This window comes from Canis aureus, chromosome 2 (assembly GCF_053574225.1).
Source record: "Canis aureus isolate CA01 chromosome 2, VMU_Caureus_v.1.0, whole genome shotgun sequence".
In the NCBI taxonomy this organism is placed as follows: Eukaryota; Metazoa; Chordata; class Mammalia; order Carnivora; family Canidae; genus Canis; species Canis aureus.
Window position 1 is genome coordinate 65,942,418 of NC_135612.1, and position 23,124 is coordinate 65,965,541.

At 40.2% G+C, this 23,124-nt stretch overlaps 1 long non-coding RNA gene across 1 annotated transcript in view; it reads left to right on the forward strand.

The window, feature by feature from the left end:
* The first annotated feature begins 6,978 nt into the window (after positions 1-6,978).
* LOC144290870 (uncharacterized) overlaps positions 6,979-23,124 on the forward strand; it is a 31,344-nt gene continuing 15,198 nt past the window's right edge. Inside the window, exon 1 of the long non-coding RNA XR_013358365.1 lies at positions 6,979-7,068. This is a non-coding gene — a long non-coding RNA (uncharacterized LOC144290870). The remainder of the gene's footprint in view (positions 7,069-23,124) is intronic.

Consider the following 23,124-nt stretch of genomic DNA (forward strand, 5'->3'; position numbering starts at 1 on the left):
AGAGGGAAAAGCAGACTCCTTGCTGAATAGGAAGCCTGATCGGGGCTTGATCCCAGGACCCCAGGATCATGATCTGAGCCCAAGGCAGATGCCCAACTGAACGAGCCACCTGCAATTGATTTTTCTAATCTTTACACATCTTAGGTAAATTCTACCCCAGTCTACCCCCTCTCTGTCTCTGTCTCTTTCTCTGTCTCTATCTCTGTCTCTGTCTCTCTGTCTCTGTAATTGTTGCATAGTATTAGTTCACAGTGAGATATCTCTGTTGTAACTCTGTGGCTTCTCTTCCCAGTCTGCTGCCTTTGATCAACAGGAGGGATCAAAGATCTCATCCAGGCAAGGTCTCTCAAAGACTGGAGAAAAGGAAGCAGTAAGAATGTTCTCATGGGAGATTGCAGAGCAGACAACAGTAGTGGGTGGTTGATGGAGGAGGCCAGCAGCTGAGGGATGCATGGTACTCTACTAATCCCATCTTGCCTGTTAGAGTCATAAACTTTAATTGGCGAATTCTTATGGCTTATATTTTAAGCTTCAATGTTATTCATTCAATCAACAAACATTCTAAACTAGTCTACTATGAGTCAATCAGAGCTGAAATAAATTTGCTTGACAGATGAAAACCAGTTATGATCCACAGGGCAATAATCAATTGCATTCACCTGGATTGTGATTCATTTGTGTTCCTCTGGATAAGACTGATTGGCATTATCAGTTTTCTATGATTTACTGAGTAGTAAACTAGTTTAAAGATGATGAAAAGGCAGAGATAATCCGGAAGAGTATATTAGACTGGTCACTAGGAATATTTTCTGCCCATTTCAATTTCCCTGGCAAATATCACAAGGATATGCAAGTATAAAAAATGTGGCATGCAAATGCTAAGCCAATGGATATAAAGGCAGTTGAGAATCAGCAGAAATGGGGAGATGGGTGCCTGGGTGGCTCAGTTAGGTAAGCATCCAACTCTTGATTTTGGCTCAGGTCATGATCTCAGGGTCATGAGATTGAGCCCCACATTGGGCTCCATGCTGAGCTCGGAGCCTGCTTAATTAAGATTCTCTCTCCCCCTCTGAACTTCTCTCCCTCTCTCATGTGCTCTTTCTCTAAACAACAGAAACCCCAGCAGAACTAATCCATTCATAATATGGGTTTTGGATGAGGAAGGACTACCAGGCTGGGGAACGGATCTATAGAAGCAGGAAGTCTGGTGAGTGAGAGAGATAGGATGCATGGCTCCTGGCTCAGCCCTGGGCCTGTGTTTCTTGTCCTCAGGTTGAATTTCCTTTTTAAACCCAGCTTTCTTAGCTTTGACCCTCAGTTCCCTCTAAGAAAATTGACCTTTCCGCCTTTTAGTTGATTCCTGGAGATCTTGTTCTGTCTGGAGGCTAGTGGGCCACCTGACAGAGCCTGGACACAGGCCACCCCATTTCTCACCAGGTGGGCTCAGAAACCAGAGAAAACAGGGCAGGCTTTTGGAGATTCTTCAAACATGATGTTTGAAGACAATTCAATCAATATCTTTCTTTCTGGCTCAGCTCTTGTTTTGAACCCAAATGTCAGCAGAGACAGGCTGTGTTTGGGGAGTCAGATGAAAAGCCTCACATCCCATTCCCTCCATATACAAGGAGCTCGGCAGCATCCTTAAGCTCCGAAGGGGGCTCAAGGGAAAGGTAGAGCGGGGGGACTTTGAGGCTTTTCCAGTCACATCCTAAATCTCCTGCTCATATGTTAGTTTGGCTTATCACCATCACAGTGTTTGGCACAGTCCATCCTTGTTCTGTCCCACACGGAGCCACCACATGTCTCCACCCACGTGAGACCCAAGTGAGTAAATCTGTCCTCCCTGGTTGTCTGGCCTACTGAAGAAGAAGTCACTCAGAACAGAATGCTGGTGACCAGAATCCTTTTCCTACATGTCCCTTTAGCCACTGTCATGCCGCTTGGGTGGGCTTTTTTTTTTTTTTTTTAATTTTCTTCTTATTCTGCTTCCTTTCCCTTGTCTCCTCTTTTTCAGAAGGAAAGAAACCCCAAAGTTCCCTTCATCTCATTGTGCAGAGTTGCCCAACTCATTCCTAGCCTGTTTTCCTCTCACTCTGCAAATCCAGACCATTGTTTGCATATGAAAGACCCATGTATCCTACACTGGTCTGAGGTGCAGGTCACAAAAATGAATTCCAGGTGAGTTAAGCAGAAGAGCTCATTGAGGGATAATTAAAGAGCTCAAGAATCCAAAGCTGGCTAGAGAATCAGGCCCAGGAAGTGGGTGGGCAAAATTGGGGGGCCATTGCTGGATGGTGGGTGGCTCAACTGGCACCACCACCACTGCCCCTGCGGGCTGGTCCCAGTTCCTGTGACCCACATGCAAAAGAAGGGGTTCAAGATCCTAGAAATATGAGGACTGCTGGCCACTACGTTAAAATGCTTTGACAAATGAAGAGGTCCCTTTCTGGATCTCTCTCTGCCTGTTCTTTCTTCTCCCACCCCAAGCGCTATAGGAGGAGCTGTCCTGGATAGAGTCCTTTCCCGACGCTGATCTAAGCTGTGTTCCTCTGTGTCCCCACTTTTCCCTATCTGCCTTTTGGAAGGAAGAATTGGCTACGACCAATTTTTTTTGGAGGGGGTTACAATCAGTTTTGGTTTTAAACATTTTCTTGCCCATCATTGTAATTTTGCCTACTTTAATCTCCATGACAACCCTATGAAGGAGGTATTATTATTATTATTCTGATTTTACAGATGAAAAGTCGAAGCCTTGGGGAGGTTGTATGATTCCAAGGTTACACCGCTAGAAATGCAGGAGACAGATTGCAAATTCAGGGCTGTCTGATTCCAAAGTCCACATTCTCATTTGAAAGCTATTTTATTTTTGTCAAAACTATGCGTGTACATAGTTCAAGAATAAAGGCACTACTATGTATTTATTTCTGTGTCTCTAAATAAATCACTTGTATCGTCACTTATTGATCTGTTTTAACCATCCTTCTTTTACTTCCAATTTCTGAATGTGGGGCCTTTCCCAGCTCTTCCTGTGTTGTCAACACAGTTCCCATCCCCACTACTACAATCCATCATAATTCTACTTAGAAACTGGGATCAGTATTCAATGGATATCTCGTAAACTCTATTGACAGTGAAACCATGGAACACATAATGTTATGTGAATAGTATCGTCTCTTGGATTTCATTTTCTGATTGTTGTTGATAATTAGAAATAAGGTCGATTTTGTTATGCTGACCATGAATCCAGCAATCTTGCTGTATTATGGATTTCACAACCTATGTGTAGTCCCTCTGGCTTCTCTACATATGCAATCATATCTCCAAATAAGGGCAGCTTTTCCCTTCCCTTCTAACCTTTACTCTTTTTCCTTAAAGTAGGCCTTATTGAGGTATAATTCATATACTATAAGGTGAATGACTCTTAAGTGTGTAATTCAATGAACTTTGACAAATGAGTGAATCCAGGAGAATACTACGACAAACAAGATGTGGAACCTTTCCCTGAGCCCCTTGCTCGACAGTAGCATCCCATATCTTCAACCTCAGACAAACAATGATGTTACTTTTTTTTCCCAGAATTTTTTACTTTTGTCCCCCTTTTAAATTACGATGCTGCTTATTTAACCTTCTCTTTTTGTCTGACCATTCTTGCCCGGGGTTCATCAGTCCTATTCGTCTTTTGACATTGTTGATTCTTTCTGTTGTATGCTTGTTTTCTATTTGATTGATTTTTACTCTTATCTTTGTTATTCCTTTCTTTGGATTTAAATCACTTTTTTAAAAAAGAAATTCTTGAGGTTGTTGCTGAGATCACTGATTTTTTAACCTGTTATCTTGTTCTAATAGACTACGAATTACCTTCTTAACACAACTTCTCTTTATTCTAGAAATTCTAATATATTGTATTTTTATTATCATTAACTTGAAAATATTTAAAATTTTTATTTTGATTTCTTCTTTTACTTATGAGTTGTTCAAAAGAATGTTTTTTTAATTTCCAAATATAAAGTTAATTTCCAGCTGGATCCTGTCACTGTTAATTCCCAACTTAATTCTACTAGGTCAGAATATATTTTGTATGATTTCAATATTTGAAAATTTTTTAGACTTGCTTTATTTTAAAATATTAGAAATACTCCACATGTATGCTTGAGAGCATGTGTACATTGCAGTTATTAGAAGCAGTGTTCTATATAGATAAATTAGGTTGAATGTGTTCACTTGTGATGTCAAACCTTTTATATTGGTACTGCTTCTGTCTACTTGTTCTATCAATTACTGAGACAGCTATATTAATTTCCACTTTTTTGATTGTGTATTTATTTGTATCTTATTCTGTATAGCTTTCTTCATTACTACTGTTTTAGATGTCTTGAGGCCATATTATTAGTTACATGTTGCTTAAAAATACTATATCTTCCTGGTGAAATAAAACTTTTATTTCATGAAGCACCCCTCTTCTGCTTTAAGGATATTTCTTGCCTTAAATTCCACTGGGTCATAACAGCCATTTATTTTTAAAAAGTCCAGTTATTGAGGTATAATTTCATACAATAAAAACTAACTCTTTATAAGTATATAGTTTAATGAGTTTTGACAAATGTGTATAGCTAGGTAAGCCCTACTGTGCTCAAGATACAGGATATTTCCATCTCTCTGTACTGATCCTTCTTGCCTCTTTGAAGCCAACCCTTTCTTTCTAAATACTTTTTTCACCATATTTTTTTTTCTCTTTTTTATCAACTTAAAAAAATTCTAATCTTTCATTCTATTAGTATGTTATTCTAATTTACTTACTGTGATTTACATATTATAATTGTTATACAAACCATAAATAGTCTTGCTAAAAAATGCAATAAACTACTGATGTATTCTTTTATTGGTCATTCTAAGCTCTATAATATGTTTTTATCACCTACTCAAGTTCAATATGAATTATTGCTTTTATCATGTCCCAGTATGTGCAAGAACAATGGAGCTCTTTAAATGTGTTTACCTTTTCCTGACATGTCTGTTGTTGGTTATTTAAGTTCTCTCTATACCTCAACCCACATAAGCATTTTTATTTAATGTAGTCAATATTCATTTAGGTTTGCACATGATAATTATTTTTCCTTCCGTATATCTTTGAGCTTCTACCTAGGACCATTTTCTTTCTCTTTGTTTTTTTCTTTTGTTTATTTGTTCTCTTTTTGTTTATTGGTGGCAACTTCTCTCCATTTTTGTCTGTGCTTTTACTTTATCTTTGTTTTTGTTTTAATGAATTTATTTTTATCTTTGTTTTTCTTTTTAAGATTTATTTATTTATTCATTCACGGGAGACACAGAAAGAGAGAGGCAGAGACATAGGCAGAGAAGCAGGCTCCATGTAGGCAGCCTGATGCGGCACTTGATCCAGGATTCCAGGTCATGCCCTGGGCCGAAGGCAGGCGCTCAACCGCTGAGCCACCCAGGTGTCCCTTATCTTGGTTTTTGAAGGATATTTTCCCTAGGTATAGGGGTCTGAGTTTTCTCTAGCACTCTGAAGACATCACACTATTGTCTTTTGGCTTCTCTTGTTTCTGGTGAGAGTCAACTAAAAATGATATATATTTAGGGGCACGTTGGTGACTCAGTCTGTTAAGCAGCTGCCTTGGCTCAGGTAATGATTCCAGGGTCCTGGAATTGAGCCCTGCATCCGGTGCCCTGCTCCAGGAGGGGATTCTGTTTCTCTCTCTGCCTCTCTCCTCACTCATTCTCTCTCTTTCTCTCTCTCTCAAATAAATAAATAAATAAATAAATAAATAAATAAATAAATAAATAAATACAAATCTTTTTTTTTTTTTTAAAGAACAATATATATTTTACATCCACCTTTTGATATTTTCTCTTTTTGTGTAGTCTGCATCAATTTTTATCATATTAGGATTGGGAGTTATGTTTCTTGAATCTTTGGCTAAGCCTCTTCCCAAAGTTTAAAAGTGTATAGCCATATGGTCATCAAATATTGCTCCTACTTCATTTTCTTTCCAAATGGGTCCATTTCATGCCTAGTATGGTATCAAGTGCTATCAAGTCTTTCCAAAACATTACCCCAGTTCTTATGAAAAAAAAAATCTTGGCGCTTATTTCGATTTTCCATTTTTTCTGCTTTCTACTGTTGATGTCACAAGTTACCACAAAGTTAATGGTTTAAAATAACACAAATCTATTATGCTATAGTTCTGTAGTTCAGAAGTCCTACACTGTTCTCACTTGGATAAAATTGAGGCAGGTTGCATTACTTTCTGGAAGGTCTAGGGGAGAGTATATTTCTTTGCCATCAGTTTTCCTTTGTTTATGGCCCCCCTCTTCCATGTTTAAGGGAGAGTGAGGTCAGTTCTTTCTCATGCTACCCTCTCTCTGGGTCCTAATTTCAGACAGCCTCTTCCACTTTTAAGGACTCCTGTCATTACCTTGTGTCCACTGAATAATAATGAATAATATAGTTAATCTCTATATTTTATTTTATTTTTTTCTCTTTTTTTTCTCTATATTTTAAAGCCAGTTGATTAGCAACTTAATTCCATCCACAAATTTAATTCTCCCTTGTCATGTAACCCAACATTCTTATAGGCTGTAGGGATTAGGGTGTGCACATCTTTGGGAAGCTATCATTCTGCCTTCTCCAGAGCTGATACTTGTTCTACCTTGATTTACACTCTGTTAAGCAAATTCTATACTTTCTGGTGTGAATCATGTTTGGGAGCTGTTATGGACTGAATGTTTGTGTTCCCCCCAGCCCCAAATTCATATGTTGGAGCCCTGACCCCCCAGTGTGGCTTTACTTGAAGATGGTCCTCAGGAAGTAATTAAAGGAAGCAATTAAAGTTAAATGAGGTCACAAAGGTGGGGCCTTGTTCCGATAAGACTAGTGCCCTTATGAGAAGACACATCACAGAGCTCTCCATCCTGCTGTCTATATGCTCACAAAGATGAAGTCATGTGGGTACACAGCAAGATGATGGCTACCTTCAAGCCAGGAGGAGAGACCTCACCAGAAACTAGATGATTGAGGACTTTGATGTTGGACTTTGAACCTCCAGAACTGTGAGAGCATAAATGTCTCTTGTTTAACCACTGAGTCTGTAGTATTATGTTATGACAGCCTGAGCTGAGGCTGGAGCAAACACCCTCGATCCTTTGTAGCCCTGAGTGACAGGAACAGAAATACATACAAAGAGTAGCATCTTTGGAGGGAGAATATTTAGCGTACCTCAACATTAGTTAGTTTTTTTTTTTTAGATTTTATTTATTTTTTCATGAAAGACACACAGAGAGAGGCAGAGAAGCAGAAGAAGCAGGCTTCCTGTGTGGAGCCTGATGCAGGACTCGATCCCAGGACCCTATGTTCATGACCTGAGCCAAAGGCAGATGCTCAACCTCAGAGCCACTCAGGAGTTCCAGTTAGTATCTTTTAAAAATGAAATAAAGAACACTAGTTAGGCCAGTAAATTGGTGAAGAGGACGCTGGATAAGAGAGCTTCTGTTGTGAATTTATTCTTTACTCTTCCATAGGACTTTCATTGAAATTCTCTTAAATGAAGTATTCAAAACCCATAATCCACACATAGAACCAAATTGTAAACAAACACATCAGCATGTGTATATGCGTGTGTGTGCATGCATGTGCATTGTTCTGGTGATGGAGTCTATGGCTTTCGCTGCATCTGAAAAGGTTTCTGACCCAGGAAAAATTAATACTTGCCATAGCTTGCCCTCTGTTTTTGTTATTTGTGTATATCCCATTTCCATTTATTAAATTGTATGTCCTTGAGAGTCGTATAGCAGAAACTATGTCAGATAGATTTTTCAGTCTGCCCATAGTACTTGCCATGAATGCCTGTTACATATTTTGTGCTCAACAAATATTAACTTATTTTGAAATTGTACCATTGCTTTTGTGAGTTGAACAGTGCAGAGTTAATGATTTAACCAGATTGTTTCAGCTTTGGTCACTTTACTCCAAAAAAGTTAAATATGTTTATAATAACATATGCTCACAGAGCATCTTGCCAAGTGGTGACACTCCATCCTTTAAGAGGAAAGAAACCTAATTCATTTTTTAAAACTTGTTTTGGAATTTTTAAGAGGTGTTCCAGTGTTCTGTGGTCAGATTGTACTCATGTCTTCAATTGTAGTGCTGCACTATTAGTCCCAGAGATGACACCAAAGCATTGCTGCAAATAGGATCAGTGGTAAGGGACCTACTACTGAGAATTTTATTAACCCAAATGAGGGCCCCTAGCAGGAACTAAGGGCAAGAAGTTTATTGATTACAAGCCTCCTCTGTCTAGAAATTTAAATAGTCTTGCCATTTAGGTTCATTAGTTTTATGACTTACACCACTGAAATACTTTCCTGTTAGAACAATGGAAGAATTTCTGGATTTTGCTTCTCCAGTGACTTCTCACTGGAGCTGATGAACACTGTCATACAATGTGTTTGTAATTACTGCATGGTTGGGGGGCTTCTTTCTTGTGTGTGTGTTTCAGCATTGTGGGGTGTCACACCATCTCCTCCATCTTGGAAGAGCCTGACATTTTTTCTTCTTCAGTGCTGATAGTTAGATGGAAACTTAGGGCTATCATATCCAGCTTCCCACCCACTGCAGGAATTTCTTCTACCATAGTGGGTTTCAGAGATTGTTAAGCAGCAAATCATGTAAGAAATGAATCTTACATGGCAACTAAGCACGTGCACATGTGCACAAATACATTTCTGAAAAGTTTTCAAGAAACGATACTCTACCATATATATCAATGGTTCAATTTTATTCTAACTTCTATTGTTTCCTGATCAGTTATATATGATATAAAATATATTAGTGCCAGTTGGGTACCATTAACTTGATTTCATGTCTCATGAGGACGTTGTAATCTGCAGTTTAGAAACACAGGAGTATAGACAGAATTACGGGCCAATGTTTGATCATCCAGTCCTTATTTGAACAATTCCAACACTGAGTACTTGAATACCATAGGAGCAATATTCATATGTGTAGTACTCTTCCCACCTGGCTTTAATAGTGCCTATTTATGGGACAGCTGGATGGCTCAGCGGTTGAGTGTCTGCCTTTGTCAGGGCGTGATCCTGGGGTCCTGGGATTGAGTCCAGCAACAGGCTCCCTGCATAGAGCCTGCTTCTCCCTCTGCCTATGTCTCTGTCTCTCTCTGTGTGTCTCTCATGAATAAATAATAAAATCTTTAAAAAAAAACATAGTGCCTAGAGCCTACTTATGTCATTCACTGGTCTCTAGGCAGTGATTGCACAGATTGCATCTGTGCCTTCAAGAAGTATTCGCTCTTAGGTTTGAATCTGGATATGGCCTGAATCTCATCATGTGAAGAACTGTGTAGCCAAAGAACTGGCAAGATTCTCCAATACAGTAAGGGCGCTCCCTTGTTCTATCTAACTTCAGGATCCTTGCTTGGAACTCCTGTTTTCTAATAGGAAACTATGTCAGCTATGTTGACAACCTGATTAAATAAATGTTAAGGATGTTGATGACATGGCCAAATATCCATTTACAACATTATTAATTTAGTTATTTGTGTATGTGTATATATATTATACATTATATATTATATAATATAAACAATATCATAAAATGATATATTAGTTAAACATTTTTTTTCTACTATCACATTTTATGTTAACAACTCTATTCACCTCTCCACATGCTTCTTTGAGGTTGATTTTTGGTCATGTCTAGATCCACTTTAGGAGTTATCTAAGAAAGGTGTCCAGAGCGCTTTGACTCCATTGCCATCTCAGTTATTTGAGACTCAGAGCTTTTTGGATCTATGATGCTATCATTGTAAATTCTATTCCAAGCAAACAATGTCCATTTGCATAGATTTCCTTTCATTTGTCATGTGTAATATTTACATGGTAATCACTTATTAGGTTTTTTAAATAACAACTTTATTGAGATACAGTTCACATATTATATAATTCAGCCATTGAAAGTACACCATTCAGTGGTTTTAGTATATTCACAAGGTTGTGAAACTATGACCACAATCAAACTTTAGCACATTTTCCTCATCCCAAAAGGAGGCCCCATATCCAGGAGCTGTCACTTTACAATCTTCCCCAAGCCTCCAGCCCTAGGCAAGCACCAATCTGCTCTCTCTCTGAATTTGCCTATCGTGGACATTTCATATACATATAATTATACAGTAATGTTTCTTTGTGACTAGCTTCATTCACTTGGATTATTTTTTCAAGATTCATCCATGTTATAGAATGCATTGGTCTTTCTTTTTATTCAGATATATTTCTAAAGTCATCTTTAATAGGATTGTTTAACTTGTGCTTCCATCTGGAAAATCGTACCTCCTCTTTGGAAATAATGACTAAATCTGTCAAATTCCTTTTCTTCCTTTTAAAAATCTAGTGCTGTCAGGTGACCTTCATCACTTTGAAAATCAGCATTAATTAAGTACATTGCAGGCTAATGTATCTTGACAAATAGTTCTGCTCTATTCCAAATAAAATAATGAAAAGGACGTCTGTAATATGAAAGACCTTGCAAATCCTTGAAAATAGGGCTTTCTTTGTTCTGAGGAGTAATCTGGGGGCACTGTGCTTGGCACTCTATTTTATCTGGTTTAATCTTCATAACACCCTATGAACCAGGAAATATTTTCTTCATTTTATAACTAAGGAAGCCAAGCTTTTAGTTTGAGAAACAAGTAGGGGAACCTCCAGTTCCTTTACTGTGTATCATTTCTGATCTCCTGCCTGTCAGCCTCACTACACACAATATGCAATTCCATTCACTACGAAGTCCAGTCATTTCTCCAATCACTGTGCTCTGTGACATCCAAGCATCCTGTGTCACAGTCAAGCTTGCTAAGCATCCTGTGTGCTTTGCTACACTTTCCAGTCTTCCTAGTAGTTAGAACACAGCCATATAACTTGGTGGTGAATGAAAATGTCACTTCCAGGTAGAAGCAATAAAGAATGGTATAAGCTTCTAAGCACTCTTTCTTTTATTGTTGTTGTTGTTGTTGAGAGGCCCTAAAGTCACATACTAAGATGATATAATCATAACATGATGGTGATTACATAAGATTGGGCTCTTTATTTTTAATTAATTTTTTTTTTAAGATTGTGTTCTTAAAAGTCTCTGGGGAAAAGAGTCTTCGAATCAAGCTATATCAGACATGTGGCATGAGCAAGAAATAAAACAGAGAGAGAGGGAGTGTGTGTGTGTGTATGTGTGTGTGTGTGTGTGTAAGATATCATAGTTAATTTGTTGCCAAAGGATAACCTATCCTACTTTGACTCATCCATATATTAGACTTCATTTATTTTGCCTTCAACCAACATTTATTGAGAACCTCTTTGTGGCCTAATAATATTGAAGACTTCATAAGTGCTAGAATCTTTGAGTGAGTACCCAATAAATAGCCTCCATTTCCCCTAGGTAGACTCTGAACCCAGTGAGAAATAATTATGAGTCATTAGAGGCCAATATATGATTTTTTAAAAATGGACAAAGATGATATTGGAAAATAAAAAAAAAGGATTCATAGAACAACCCCCAAGGATGAGGAAGACTGACCCCTCCAGTCACAGGGGAGTTTTTGGCATAAAGAGACAAATAAGTGCTTATTGCAGCTCATTGCAAATGTTGTCTTACAAGAAACCAAAGGAGATGAAGTTAAACTACATAAGCCCAAATTTTCCTTTTAAACTCTTCTGTCAGAAAAATCATTCCATTTTCCCTGGGGAGAGAAGGATAGGAGTACTATACAATAGTTCCCTCCACATGGAAGGAAACACCAAAATGAGGAAGAAGCTTTCTCCCTAACAGTAGCATTCCTCTGAACCCTTGGTACAATGCCTGGTACATATCAAGCTCTCAGTAAATGCTAACTGTTGTTGCTGAGAAAGATGCTGTTGTTTGCAAGACACTATGCTAGGTGCTGGGACTATGTGCTTGGAGACCTTACTCTTGAGATGTTTCATGCTGGGGAGGGAAAGAAATAGTACTATGGACTGAAAGTTAGTGTCCCCCTTCCCTCCCATGTGTATGTTGTAGCCCTAATTCCCAATGTGATGGTATTTGGAGATGGGGACTTTGGGATATAATTAGGTCATGAAGGTGGAGCTCTTCATGATATAATTAGCACCCTTATAAGAAGAAATATGAAAGAGCTTGCTTCTCTTCTCTCTCTCAGCCATGGGAAGAACAGCAAGATCATGGCTGACTGCTAACTAGGAAGAGGATTCTCATCAGACCCTGGATCTGCCAGCACCTTGATCTTGACTTTCAGCCTCCAGAACTATGAGAAATAAATGTTTGTTGTTTAAGCTGCCCCATCTGTGGTATCACTTATATCAGCCTGAACTGAGTAAGATGAATAGGTAAAGAGAAACCACAATGTGTAAATGATCAAGATACCATGAGAATTGAAGGAGGGGCATTTAAGATTGGTTAAATGACCAAATATGCCTGAGTTGTATCTTTATGGATTTGTAGGATATTGACAAAGTAATAGAAACTATATCCTATGAAAAGAGAAACATAAGAGAAAAATGTGCATAAAACTTAAAATAGCTCAATCCGTTGGAGGTACTCCATTGGTCATATGGCATAGGGTGAGTATTAGGAGTAAGAAGGGTCTGAGTATGTTGAAAGATGATGCTTGGAGAGTGAGGTGGGGCCAAATCTTGAAGACCTTTGGTGTATTTTAAATAGGGGTGTGACATGTTTACATTTCTCCTTTGGCATACTAAAGAACAAAATATACCCAAGAAGAGATGATATTTAATAGGAATTAATGTGTGTATCAGGAAGAGAAGTTAAATATTTAGATAAAATTTGGAGTTCAAAGTTATGTAGATGTGGATTAAAGCCATTGGACCAGATGAGCTCATTAGGGAGAGTACAGATAGAGGAGGGAAGGGGGCTTTGGAAATGTCCTGGAACATTTCAAGTGATTGAGAAGAAATCATTCAAGAACACTGAGAAGATACAGCTAATTCTATGGTAGGAAGACCTGGAGCACATGGTCCCCCGAACAAACTGGTGCTATATGCCAAGGGAGAGTCAGCACCACTGAATCCTGCTGTGAAGTCAAGTGACACAGGAGGGAGGTATGGCCAGTGAATTTAGCAACGCAGAGGTCACTGCTGGGTTTGATGAAGGTTGATCTCAATGATGGTGGGAAAATAAGTCTGATAACAAGGCTGTTAAGAGATGATTGCAACTGAAAGTTTGGGGTTCTTTTTGTTTGTGTGTGGAGTCTGGCTTTGAAATGACTAGATAAATGAGCAGTTGATGGAAGAATATATGCAGTCTAGAAAGATTATTTTATCCTAAAAATTGGTAGATATCTGGGGGACACCTGGATGGCTCAGTAGGTTAAAAGTCTGACTCTTGATTTTGGCTCAGGTCATGATCTCAGGGTCATGAGATTGAGCCCTGCATATGGCTCTGTGCTGGCCGTGGAGCCTGCTTGAGATTCTTTCTCCCTTTGCTCCTTCCCTCCTTTCTCCTTCTTAAAAAAAATGGTAGATATTTAGGATATTTTTATCCTGACAGGGAGGCTCCACAGCAGTTCTCCATGGATATTTGTTGAATTAGAATATACTTTTTAAAACAAAACGAGGAGGGAATACACACACACACACACACACACACACACACACACACTCCAGAACTGCTCAGGATAAAATAGCAAGCAAATTGAACTCCAATAAAAAAAATATATATACTAAAAAAAAAAAAAAAAGAAAGAAAAACGGAGGGAAGCAAACCATAAAAAAAACAATAGCAGAGGGGGGAAAGCTGATTAAAGCCCATTTGGTTTCTCCATCTCAGATTAATTCTCCACAGTGGACCCCAAAACCTGATTTTGGATCCTTAAGGCTGACACACTGGGGAAAAAAGTGATGTACCTAAAGGTGGCAGGGACTAACGATACCAGTGAAGAAGAAGATGATGATGATAGTGATAACAACGACAATAGTAGCTCACATTTACTTAGCACTTACCAATGTGTAGTGAAAGCGCTTAACATGCCTTCTATTACCTGCTCCTCACAACAAGCCTTGTAGGGTAGGTATCACTCTGATTCCTGTCTCCAGGTGAGGTGATGGAGGCTTGGATTTGGAAAGCAATGGCTCAAGACCACATAGTTAATAATAACTGGTGGAGCGAGCATTAAAGTCCCAATGTATGTTATTCCAGATCTTCTCACTCCTGCTTTGTGGGAGATATGGTGCTAGAAAGAATTGGCCAAAAAAGGGCCTCTCTAAAAGGATTCATTTTTCACAAGACTAATAAAAGGGAGATTCCACAAGGTGAGCAAGCAGAGCCTTGAAAAGCAGCTTTGGGAAATTAACTTCCATCTTCCCAGGCCAGCAACCTCTGATTTATTTATTTATTTATTTATTTTTATAGTAGAGGAACATATACCACTTGGCATTACTCTTCTTGACAGCAGGAGATTACATGCTGGACTTGACTGAGTTTCTGTCAGGGAGAATTTATTGCAATTTCAAAGATGGTTCTTAAAAGAGATGGCTGTTTTGCATTTTTTATACAGGTCCTACAAATATGTCAGATTTGATCTTCTACAAAATCACCTTGTATAAACTTCCTGCTTCTCTTCCTCGTCTCTTGACTCCCAGCTCCCCAGAACCTTTGCATGCAGTGGCTGTTGCCAAGCCTTCCCCCAGACAGCCCCGCTTCCGGCAGCCTTGACCCACATTTTGTAGAGCTCCTGCTTTTTCTCTGCAAAGTCAAATCCCTACTGTCCTGAAAGCACAACCTGGAACCATCCCTCTCCACAAATCCTTGTCAAGTGCCGGCTGGGGATCCCCAAATAGCTCTGAAGCCACGGTGACCTATCCATCAGTCACCTTAGGGAAATGAAAGCCAAGAGGTAACGATCGTGATAATACAGCAATAAAAATGACAAAAGGTCCTGTTGGTTGAGAAGTTATTGCTTATTATGAGCTGGCAAATGGGCTAAGTGTTTTGCATGTGTTGCCTGTGACTTCAAAATAACACCTCATTTACCTTCATGACCAAATTATGACAGTTTGAGTCCCACTGAAGTGATTCCTGGGAAGTAGCTTTTTTCAAAGTGTCCCAGGCTGTATCTGAGAGGACAGGGGGACTTGCATGCTCAGGTACATGAGACCTGGGTTCTTCTGCTCCAGGCTTCCTATCATGCCATCATGTTGCTTTCTTTGCTTCTAATGGCTGGTGGGATGGCCCGTCTTCTGGAAACATTGATCACTAGCAGGTATTACTCTTTCAACCATTGTGGCCTCACAAGACATTGGCATTATTCTTCCTTTTGCTACTCCATCTGAAGAACAGGACAACCAATTAGGATTGGACAGTGGAACAGGATTGCACCAAAGTTTCAGAGATAATGGAGGGGCTGCCCATGGGGCGTGGGGTTTTAATTCATAACTCTTTCCAACTGGCTCATTTTTTTCCCTAGTGTCTTCTCTTCTCAGGCCACCTCTCTTCCTGTCTGGTGACCTGACCTCCACATACCTGCCTCTTCAGCTAACTTCCCATCACCGCAAACACTCCAGCACCTTCATATTTCGGGCTATGGGCCAACCCAAACCTCACTTACTCTGAGATTTGTGCCTAGCCCTGTTTCTTGTGTCAGTATCAGAATCTTCCCAGGATTACTGATGGAAAGGATCTCAGTGCATGGTCTGACCCAACGGCCCAAAAGTGATGATCCTATGAGAGTCTAACATCAGTACATCACTGAAAGACATAGATCATCAGTGGAAAATAACATCAGAGTGTTGGTGATGGGACATCTATCCTCTGTCTCCATGCTTCCATGTGGACAAAGCTCCATTAGAGTGTCATTCCTAGTCTCTCACCCCATTCCCTCTCCAAAGATGGAGCAGTGACTTATCTGATTGGTGTGCTTGGAGAAGGAGCTCAGTCTTGTCTCTCTCTGTCTTTCTTTGTTACTGCTTCTCTGTAGAAGCAAATATTCAGGAACAAGTCTTCATAGGGTGAACCCTGAAGTTGGTCAGCCCAGCCAGGGTCTGTGAGGTGATAAGTTTGTCTAACTCAAGGATACGAACAATAAAGAACTACTAACAATAAATATAATATTCTCATTTCTATTTATTTGATTGCTAGGATTTTTTAACAATTGGTTTCTGAGCTCAAAAGGGGAAAAAGTGTTGTGCTTTTAGGTTTTTAACCCAAATATACATGTTGGAGAACTATCAGTAGCCCAAGGTTGGTGGATTCCATATCAGTGGGATTACATCCCTGATCATGTACATTGTGTCAGTCATTCGTCACAGGCATGGAAAATTGCTCAATAGAGTCCTCAGGAAACACAGTACCTGATTCAAGAAGGCCTTCAATGATGCTTCTGTAGCATTTACATGAAGTAAATTGTTTCCATTCCACGGTATGGACCAAGGCTATGTTGGGGTGACTTTCCTATCACACATAGTGAGTCATCTCTACCTTCTCTTTGCTTAGGACTCCTTAATGGCTGATTATCTTCTACATTAGGGATCGTCAAGGCCTCAGCTGTATGGTTTCTGTAGCAACTATCAACTTTGCCATGTGCAACATGTGCAACAGCAGCTGTAGACTATATATAAAGGAACGATGTAGTTGTGTTCCAATAAAACTTTATTTATAAAATAAGAAGAAAGCCAAATTTGGCTCCCAGCTATAGTATGTTAACCCTCGTTGTACATTACTAGGTCAGAGCATCTTAGCTTAGCATTTATTTTTTTATTTTTGTTTTAAAGATTTTATTTATTTATTCATGAGAGGCAGAGAGAGAGAGAGAGAGAGAGATACAGGCTGAGGGAGAAGCAGGCTCCATGCAGGGGGCCTGATGTGGGACCTGATCCCGGGACTCCAGGACTGCCCTGGGCCGAAGGCAGGCGCTAAACCACTGAGCCACCCAGGGATCCCCATTAGCTTAGCATTTAAAGCCCTTTTATTAGCCCCTAACTCTTACTTCATATACTGTCACTGCTGACTTTTTGTCTTCCCCAGTCATCCATTTAGAACCCAGAGATACCCACAACTGGTTGTAAAAACTCTGCTCCTCACAGAGATACACAGATACACACATGCATGCACATGCATACTTATAAACACAGACTGCTGTTTCATGATTCTGTGATCTTACTCACCGTTTCCTCTGCCTAAAAGGATTTTCTACCCTCTTTACCTGGCCACTTTCTACTCATTCTTCAGGACTCAATTCTAAGGTGACTCTCTCCTCTGGAAGACTTCTGTGAATCACCTGAGGCTGAGTTGGGTAGCTGCTTCTTTACTTCCATACATCTAATGAATCAAGACATTTTCCATTTCCGAGTCTGTCTTCCTTAGCCATCCATGGTGCTCTTGGGGCTGGAGACTCAGTCTCATGATCTCAACATGACTGGGGCATCTCACAGTATCCAGCATGGATCAGCTGCTAAATTTGTGCAGAATTAAAGCAGGGAAGCCAGAATGATCCAGAGAAAAGGGGGCAGGTTATTATACACAGGTTATAAATGGGAAGTTCAGAAGTAGGTAGGCTGAAGTGATAGATTTATAAACACTGGAGAAATATAGAAAAAGCCAGGGTTGAGGACAGTAGTATAGTATGGGAATATTGGCTCATTAATAATGGAATCTGATAAATAGATTGGCAAGTTTGGTATTCTTTACTTTCTGCCTGAGTCTGAAAGTAAAAAGTGTAACTTACATGTTCTACAATTCATAATGCAGTTGGCAGGGCAAGATTAAATAAGTGAAATAATTCGAGAACCAAGAAACAATGGCACATTGTTAAATGCTGGATTATAAGGCAGAGAGTAAGTTTGAAAAAGAGGATGATCAACAGAAGCTAGTATATTTTTTTTATTTTTATATTTTTAAAAGATTTTATTTATTTATTCATAAGAGACACAGAGAGAGGCAGAGACACAGGAAGAGGGAGAAGCAGGCTCCTCAGAGGGAGCCTGATGCAGGACTTGATCCCAGGACCCCGGGATCATGACCCAAGCCAAAGGCAGATCCTCAACCACTGAGCCTCCCAGGTGCTCCTAGAATAGTTTTTTAAAAACCTCTGGTGATGGTGTTAGGAAGAATACCAAAAATATAATGAAACTTATGATTCTAAAAACTTTTTGTCAGTGTATCACACACACACCCAGAATTATACATATTGCAAGTGCCCAGCTCTCTGAATTTTCATAAACTGAACATATCTCTGTGATTAATCCTCAGATTAAGAAACAGAACATTACCAGCATCTCAGAAGTCCATTGTATCCCTTTCTGGTCATCACCCTCAAGGGAAACCACTACCTTGACTTCTAGTACCAGAGGTTAGTTTTGCCCATTTAGGTAAATGAAATAATAATGTATATTCTCTTGTTTTTGGTTTCTTTTGCTCAACATTATATTTTGAAATTCATCCAAGTTATGTTTAGCAGTAGTGCGTTCATTCTCATTGCTGTTTAGAATTCTGTAGTATACATATACCACACTTATCCATTCTTCAGTTGATGGAAATTTGGGTAGTTTCCAGTTTTCAGCTCCTTTAGAAAAGGGCTGCTTTCTTGCACAAACCTTTTGAGAGAAATATATATGCATTTTTGTTGAGTATACCCCTAAGGAAGGAGATTACTGGGTTATAAATTATATATATGTTCAACTTTCTTTTTTTTTTTTTTTAAGATATTTTTGCCTACCATTGTAGAACTCTTTATTTTATTTTTTTTAAATTTTTATCTATTTATGATAGTCACAGAGAGAGAGAGATAGAGAGGCAGAGGGAGAAGCAGGCTCCATGCACCGGGAGCCTGACGTGGGACTCGATCCTGGGTCTCCAGGATCGCGCCCTGGGCCAAAGGCAGGCGCCAAACCGCTGCGCCACCCAGGGATCCCTATGTTCAACTTTCATTGGTAATGCCAAATCATTTTCCAAAATGTTGTACCACTTTATATTCCTGTCTACAGTATATGGAGCCTCAGTTGCTTCACAACCTCTTCAACTTTTGGCTTCATTAGTGTCTTTAATGTCAGCTATTCTGGTGTGTGGAGGCGGGGAGTATCTTTTTGTGGTTTTAATTTGTGTTTCCTTGAGGACTAACAAAATTTGGTAACTTTCCATAAATTTATCAACTATTTTTTTTATTTATCAACTCTTTGTAAATCCCTTGTAGTTAAAATATTTTTTCTTTTTTTTCCTATTGGCTTATTTGTCCTTTGCTTATTGATTTGTAGGAGTTCTTTATATATGTTGGGTATATGTCCTTTGTCAGATATATGGATGTATTGGGATCTTGCTTACCACTTCATTCTCTCAATGTGCTCTTAATAAAAAAAAATAAACTCCTGTAGTTTCTGATTCCTCCTTGGACCTTTGGATTCTTACCACTTCCTAATTCATAGACTTACTGAACAGGAAAAGAAAGGATTCCCATTAGGTATAGAGAGATCTTGAAAACTCTAATAGAAGGAAACTTAGAGATCACCTGACTCAAAGCCCTCAATTTTTCCTTTAGGAAACTGCAGGCCAGGGAGGATGAATGACTTACTCCATGTCACAGTCTCAGTGAGCAGCAGGGTAAGGGCTCTTGCATGGGGTGCTCTCACTCTCATCAGCCTGGGGTAGTAAGAACCAAGCGAGTGTCTATAGGAAGTGACAGCACAGTTGTTAAATTGCCTCTGCAGACTTTCATCTGCCCAGGGCCAGAAGACTGATAGAGCAGACCCTTCTGGATCCAGCTCCCTCTGCCTCCTGAGCAGAAGCAGTAGTACACCTAAGAAACTCTCAATGTGCATTGCTAAGCCCTGCCAGGCTGTGCACAGCCAGACAGCTATGCCCCCATTCTAAAAATAGTGAGGAGCTATTGATATTGGCAAAAAGCTCAGCACAATAAAAGAAGATGATGAGCTTAACTCTACCACAGTTTTCCTCTCCTGTTGTACTCTAGCAGAAATCCTGGTTATCCAAAGTGGTTGGGAAATTATAGTCAAAGTAACAATTCATCTCGTCTTAAGGAGCCAATGAAATCACTTGTCAAGGCCACATCCCTCACTGGCCAGGGCCAAGTGTACATGCTGAGTCAGGACTCTGCCCTTGGGAGGGGACAAGTGGAGGGACAGGTGGACAGCCAGGCCACTGCTGCAGAGGAATCCTACAGAAACAGGGCACTCAGGATTCTCCCTCCAGGGGCGTGGATGTTAGCTCCCTCCACTGCCCGCATGCTCTGCCCATTACTCAGGTGCCCTCTGAAGACACATTGACCCCTCCTTCACCAGTCAGATTGAGTTTTTAAAAACCTGTTCTGATCAGGATTGCACCCCTACTTGCAATCAATGTTATTTATTTACATACATACAAGAGATCAGAAAGATACACGCAAGTGTGTATCTCTGGATGGTAGCATTATGAATAATTTCTACTTTTCAATCTAAGTTTTCCAGTTTTTCTGTAAGGCTGAAACATATGAAAGTTCACTAGCTTTGTAGGTCAAAATTGACTGAATTCTAGCCATTTCAAGTGGTTTGTGGTTTGACCTCACATAAAAAGCAGTATTGTGGAATTTTAAAAATAGTCTTTTAAAATACTTTTTTTTTTTTTTTTTTTTTTTTTAGAGAGAGAGAGAGAGAGAGAGAGACCATGAGCGGGGGCAGGGAGGGGCAAAGGGAAAGAGAGAGGGAGAATGTTAAGCAGGCTCCATGCTCAGTGGAGAGCCTAACACAGGGCTTGATCTCATGACCCTGAGATCACAACCTGAGCCAAAATCAAGAGTTGGATGCTTAACTGGCTGAGCCACTCATGCATCCCTAAAATACTATTCTTATGTTAGAATAAAATAATGCTAATACCTACCACTTATTAAGCTCTTTTTATTGCTAGACCCTCCACTACACATCCAACATACTATTTAATCCTCATAGCAATGCTATGAGGTAGGGACTATGATTAGCCTCATTTTATAGATGAGCAAACTGAGGCTCAGATTGCTCAAGCTCTAGAGGAGCAATCATTCCACTAGTAAGGGCAGAGCTGAGTCAGAGCTCAAAGCCCTTGCTCTTTGCCATTCCCCCATGCAGTGTAAACCTGTGCCCTCCGAGTTCAATTAAAACTGTAAGTCAGAAAGGAAAGTCAAACCTCTGATGATGAGACCCATCATTTGTAGGTCGAGCTGTGCCTTCTTCATGTTGTATCATGATGCCTCTCCACGGCAGATGCCCAGAGAGGATTTACATCAGCAAATGAAATAGGACTTACAAGCAAAGGCAGAGAAAGAAAGGGACAGACACACTGCCCTGTCCTTAACTTTTCCGGTACATTCCCTGGCTCAGACCTAATCCATGAGCCTCCTAACTCCCCATCTCCCACCTGTGTCTCTGTGGGCTTCTCCCCGACAACGCCAACACTCACTGGAATCAAAACAGAGTGTATGTTAACCATGGGCCAGCAGAGGGAGAACCAACTCCGGCCTCTTCTAGTGTTGGAAACAAACCTTCCTCTAAAATCTCTGTCTAAGCTGCCCAGCCTCTGTGTCTCCCTGTCTCTCTCTCTCTCTCTTTGAACATCTCCCAGGTCTGTGTACTGTCTGGAAAAGGTGTTACTTCCCTTATTGACTAAGCACTTGCTGGGGATGAGCATCATTGCTAGACACCTCATGTACAACCAGTATTTAAAATGCAATACAGTAGCTGACGGCAGCGACCAAACATTTTACCCCAGAGCTTCAGTCTGTGGGCTTCAAAGGGGGCTGTGACTCCCCACAAAATTGTACCTAATGTATGTGTGTGTCTGTGTATATACAGGCTAATAAGTTCTCACTTTTATATTTTCCTAAGGAGAGAGGCCTTTGCTTTCAGGGCCTCCAGGGAGGTGAATGATGAAGTAGGATTTAGGAACCTCCTTAGGAAGAGGGGGTTAAGAAAAAGCTGCCTAAGTGACATGAGAGGGACATGAAACTATTCATTGTTCTGAAGCATCTGGCGTTACAACAGGGTTCAGGCAAGCGTGTAACAGTCAAGAACATTGATCAATGAAGGATGAATTGCAAACTCTTAAAGCTGTGTTATCTAAGCTATGTTGGAATAGAACGAAACATCCTGTACTGTTGAGATTGTGAAACCAGTTTTGTAATCAGAGGAGGTCTCCTATAACACAGTGGGGGTGGGGGCAGGGGAAGGCCAGACAAGACAATGTATGCATTTGTTTCAAAAAACAGAGCAGGGCAGGGCAGTAGGGAGAAAGTCTGAGGTTATTCAAGGAGCATAATCCATTCCATTTGGATAGCACTTTATAGTTTATAAAACTCCTTCACATACATGGATGCCAAAGGTCCTCAAAAATAATTCTGTGACTACCATCTGCTTTTGATCTATGAAGAAATTGAGGCACAGAGAGGTTAAGTCTTCTACCCAAGCACACACAGCTGGCAAGTAGCTGTGGTTTAACAACTAGCTGGCTAGATTTTTCTACTCTACCAATATGGAATATTTTAGTAAGAAAGATGTTTACTGCTAAACTGCTTCTAATATGGGCTGAAAAAAAAATGTAACTGATGCATACCATGGTAGTTTAGTGATTAAGAGCTTGGGCTCTGGAATTGGATGGTTTGGCCCAGTCCCAGAGTCACCCTGAGAGGCAATGCAAGCATCTGGAAGTACTAACTGCAAGACAGTGAATGCCCCTGGAGGGACCCCCCACTCAGGGAGGGGAGAGCTGTGAATATGTATTCTGGGTTTCTTGCCCCTTGGAGATATAATTCTGAAGTGAGCTGCATGCAGGGTTTTGGAAGGTCTGGGCAGAGCAGAGCCTCCTCTGCTTGCCCACAGTGATAGCTGCGTCAACACCTTATATTGGCCTCCCTTCTTCCCTGATGCTCCTCCCCTGTTTGTCTCCATGCTTTGCTTCCTGGGTTGGCCTCTGTGCTGGGATCCCCAGAGGAGAAGCAAATGCCAAGACAGGTTCAGATGAATAAGGACCTTCCTGGATGCCTGTTCTGGAAAGAGACGAGGAGCAGAGTAGTCAGGGGGAGTCTTCAGACAGAGATGCAGAGCCATCTCAGGGAAAAAAGGGGAGGAAGAAGGTCTGGTTAG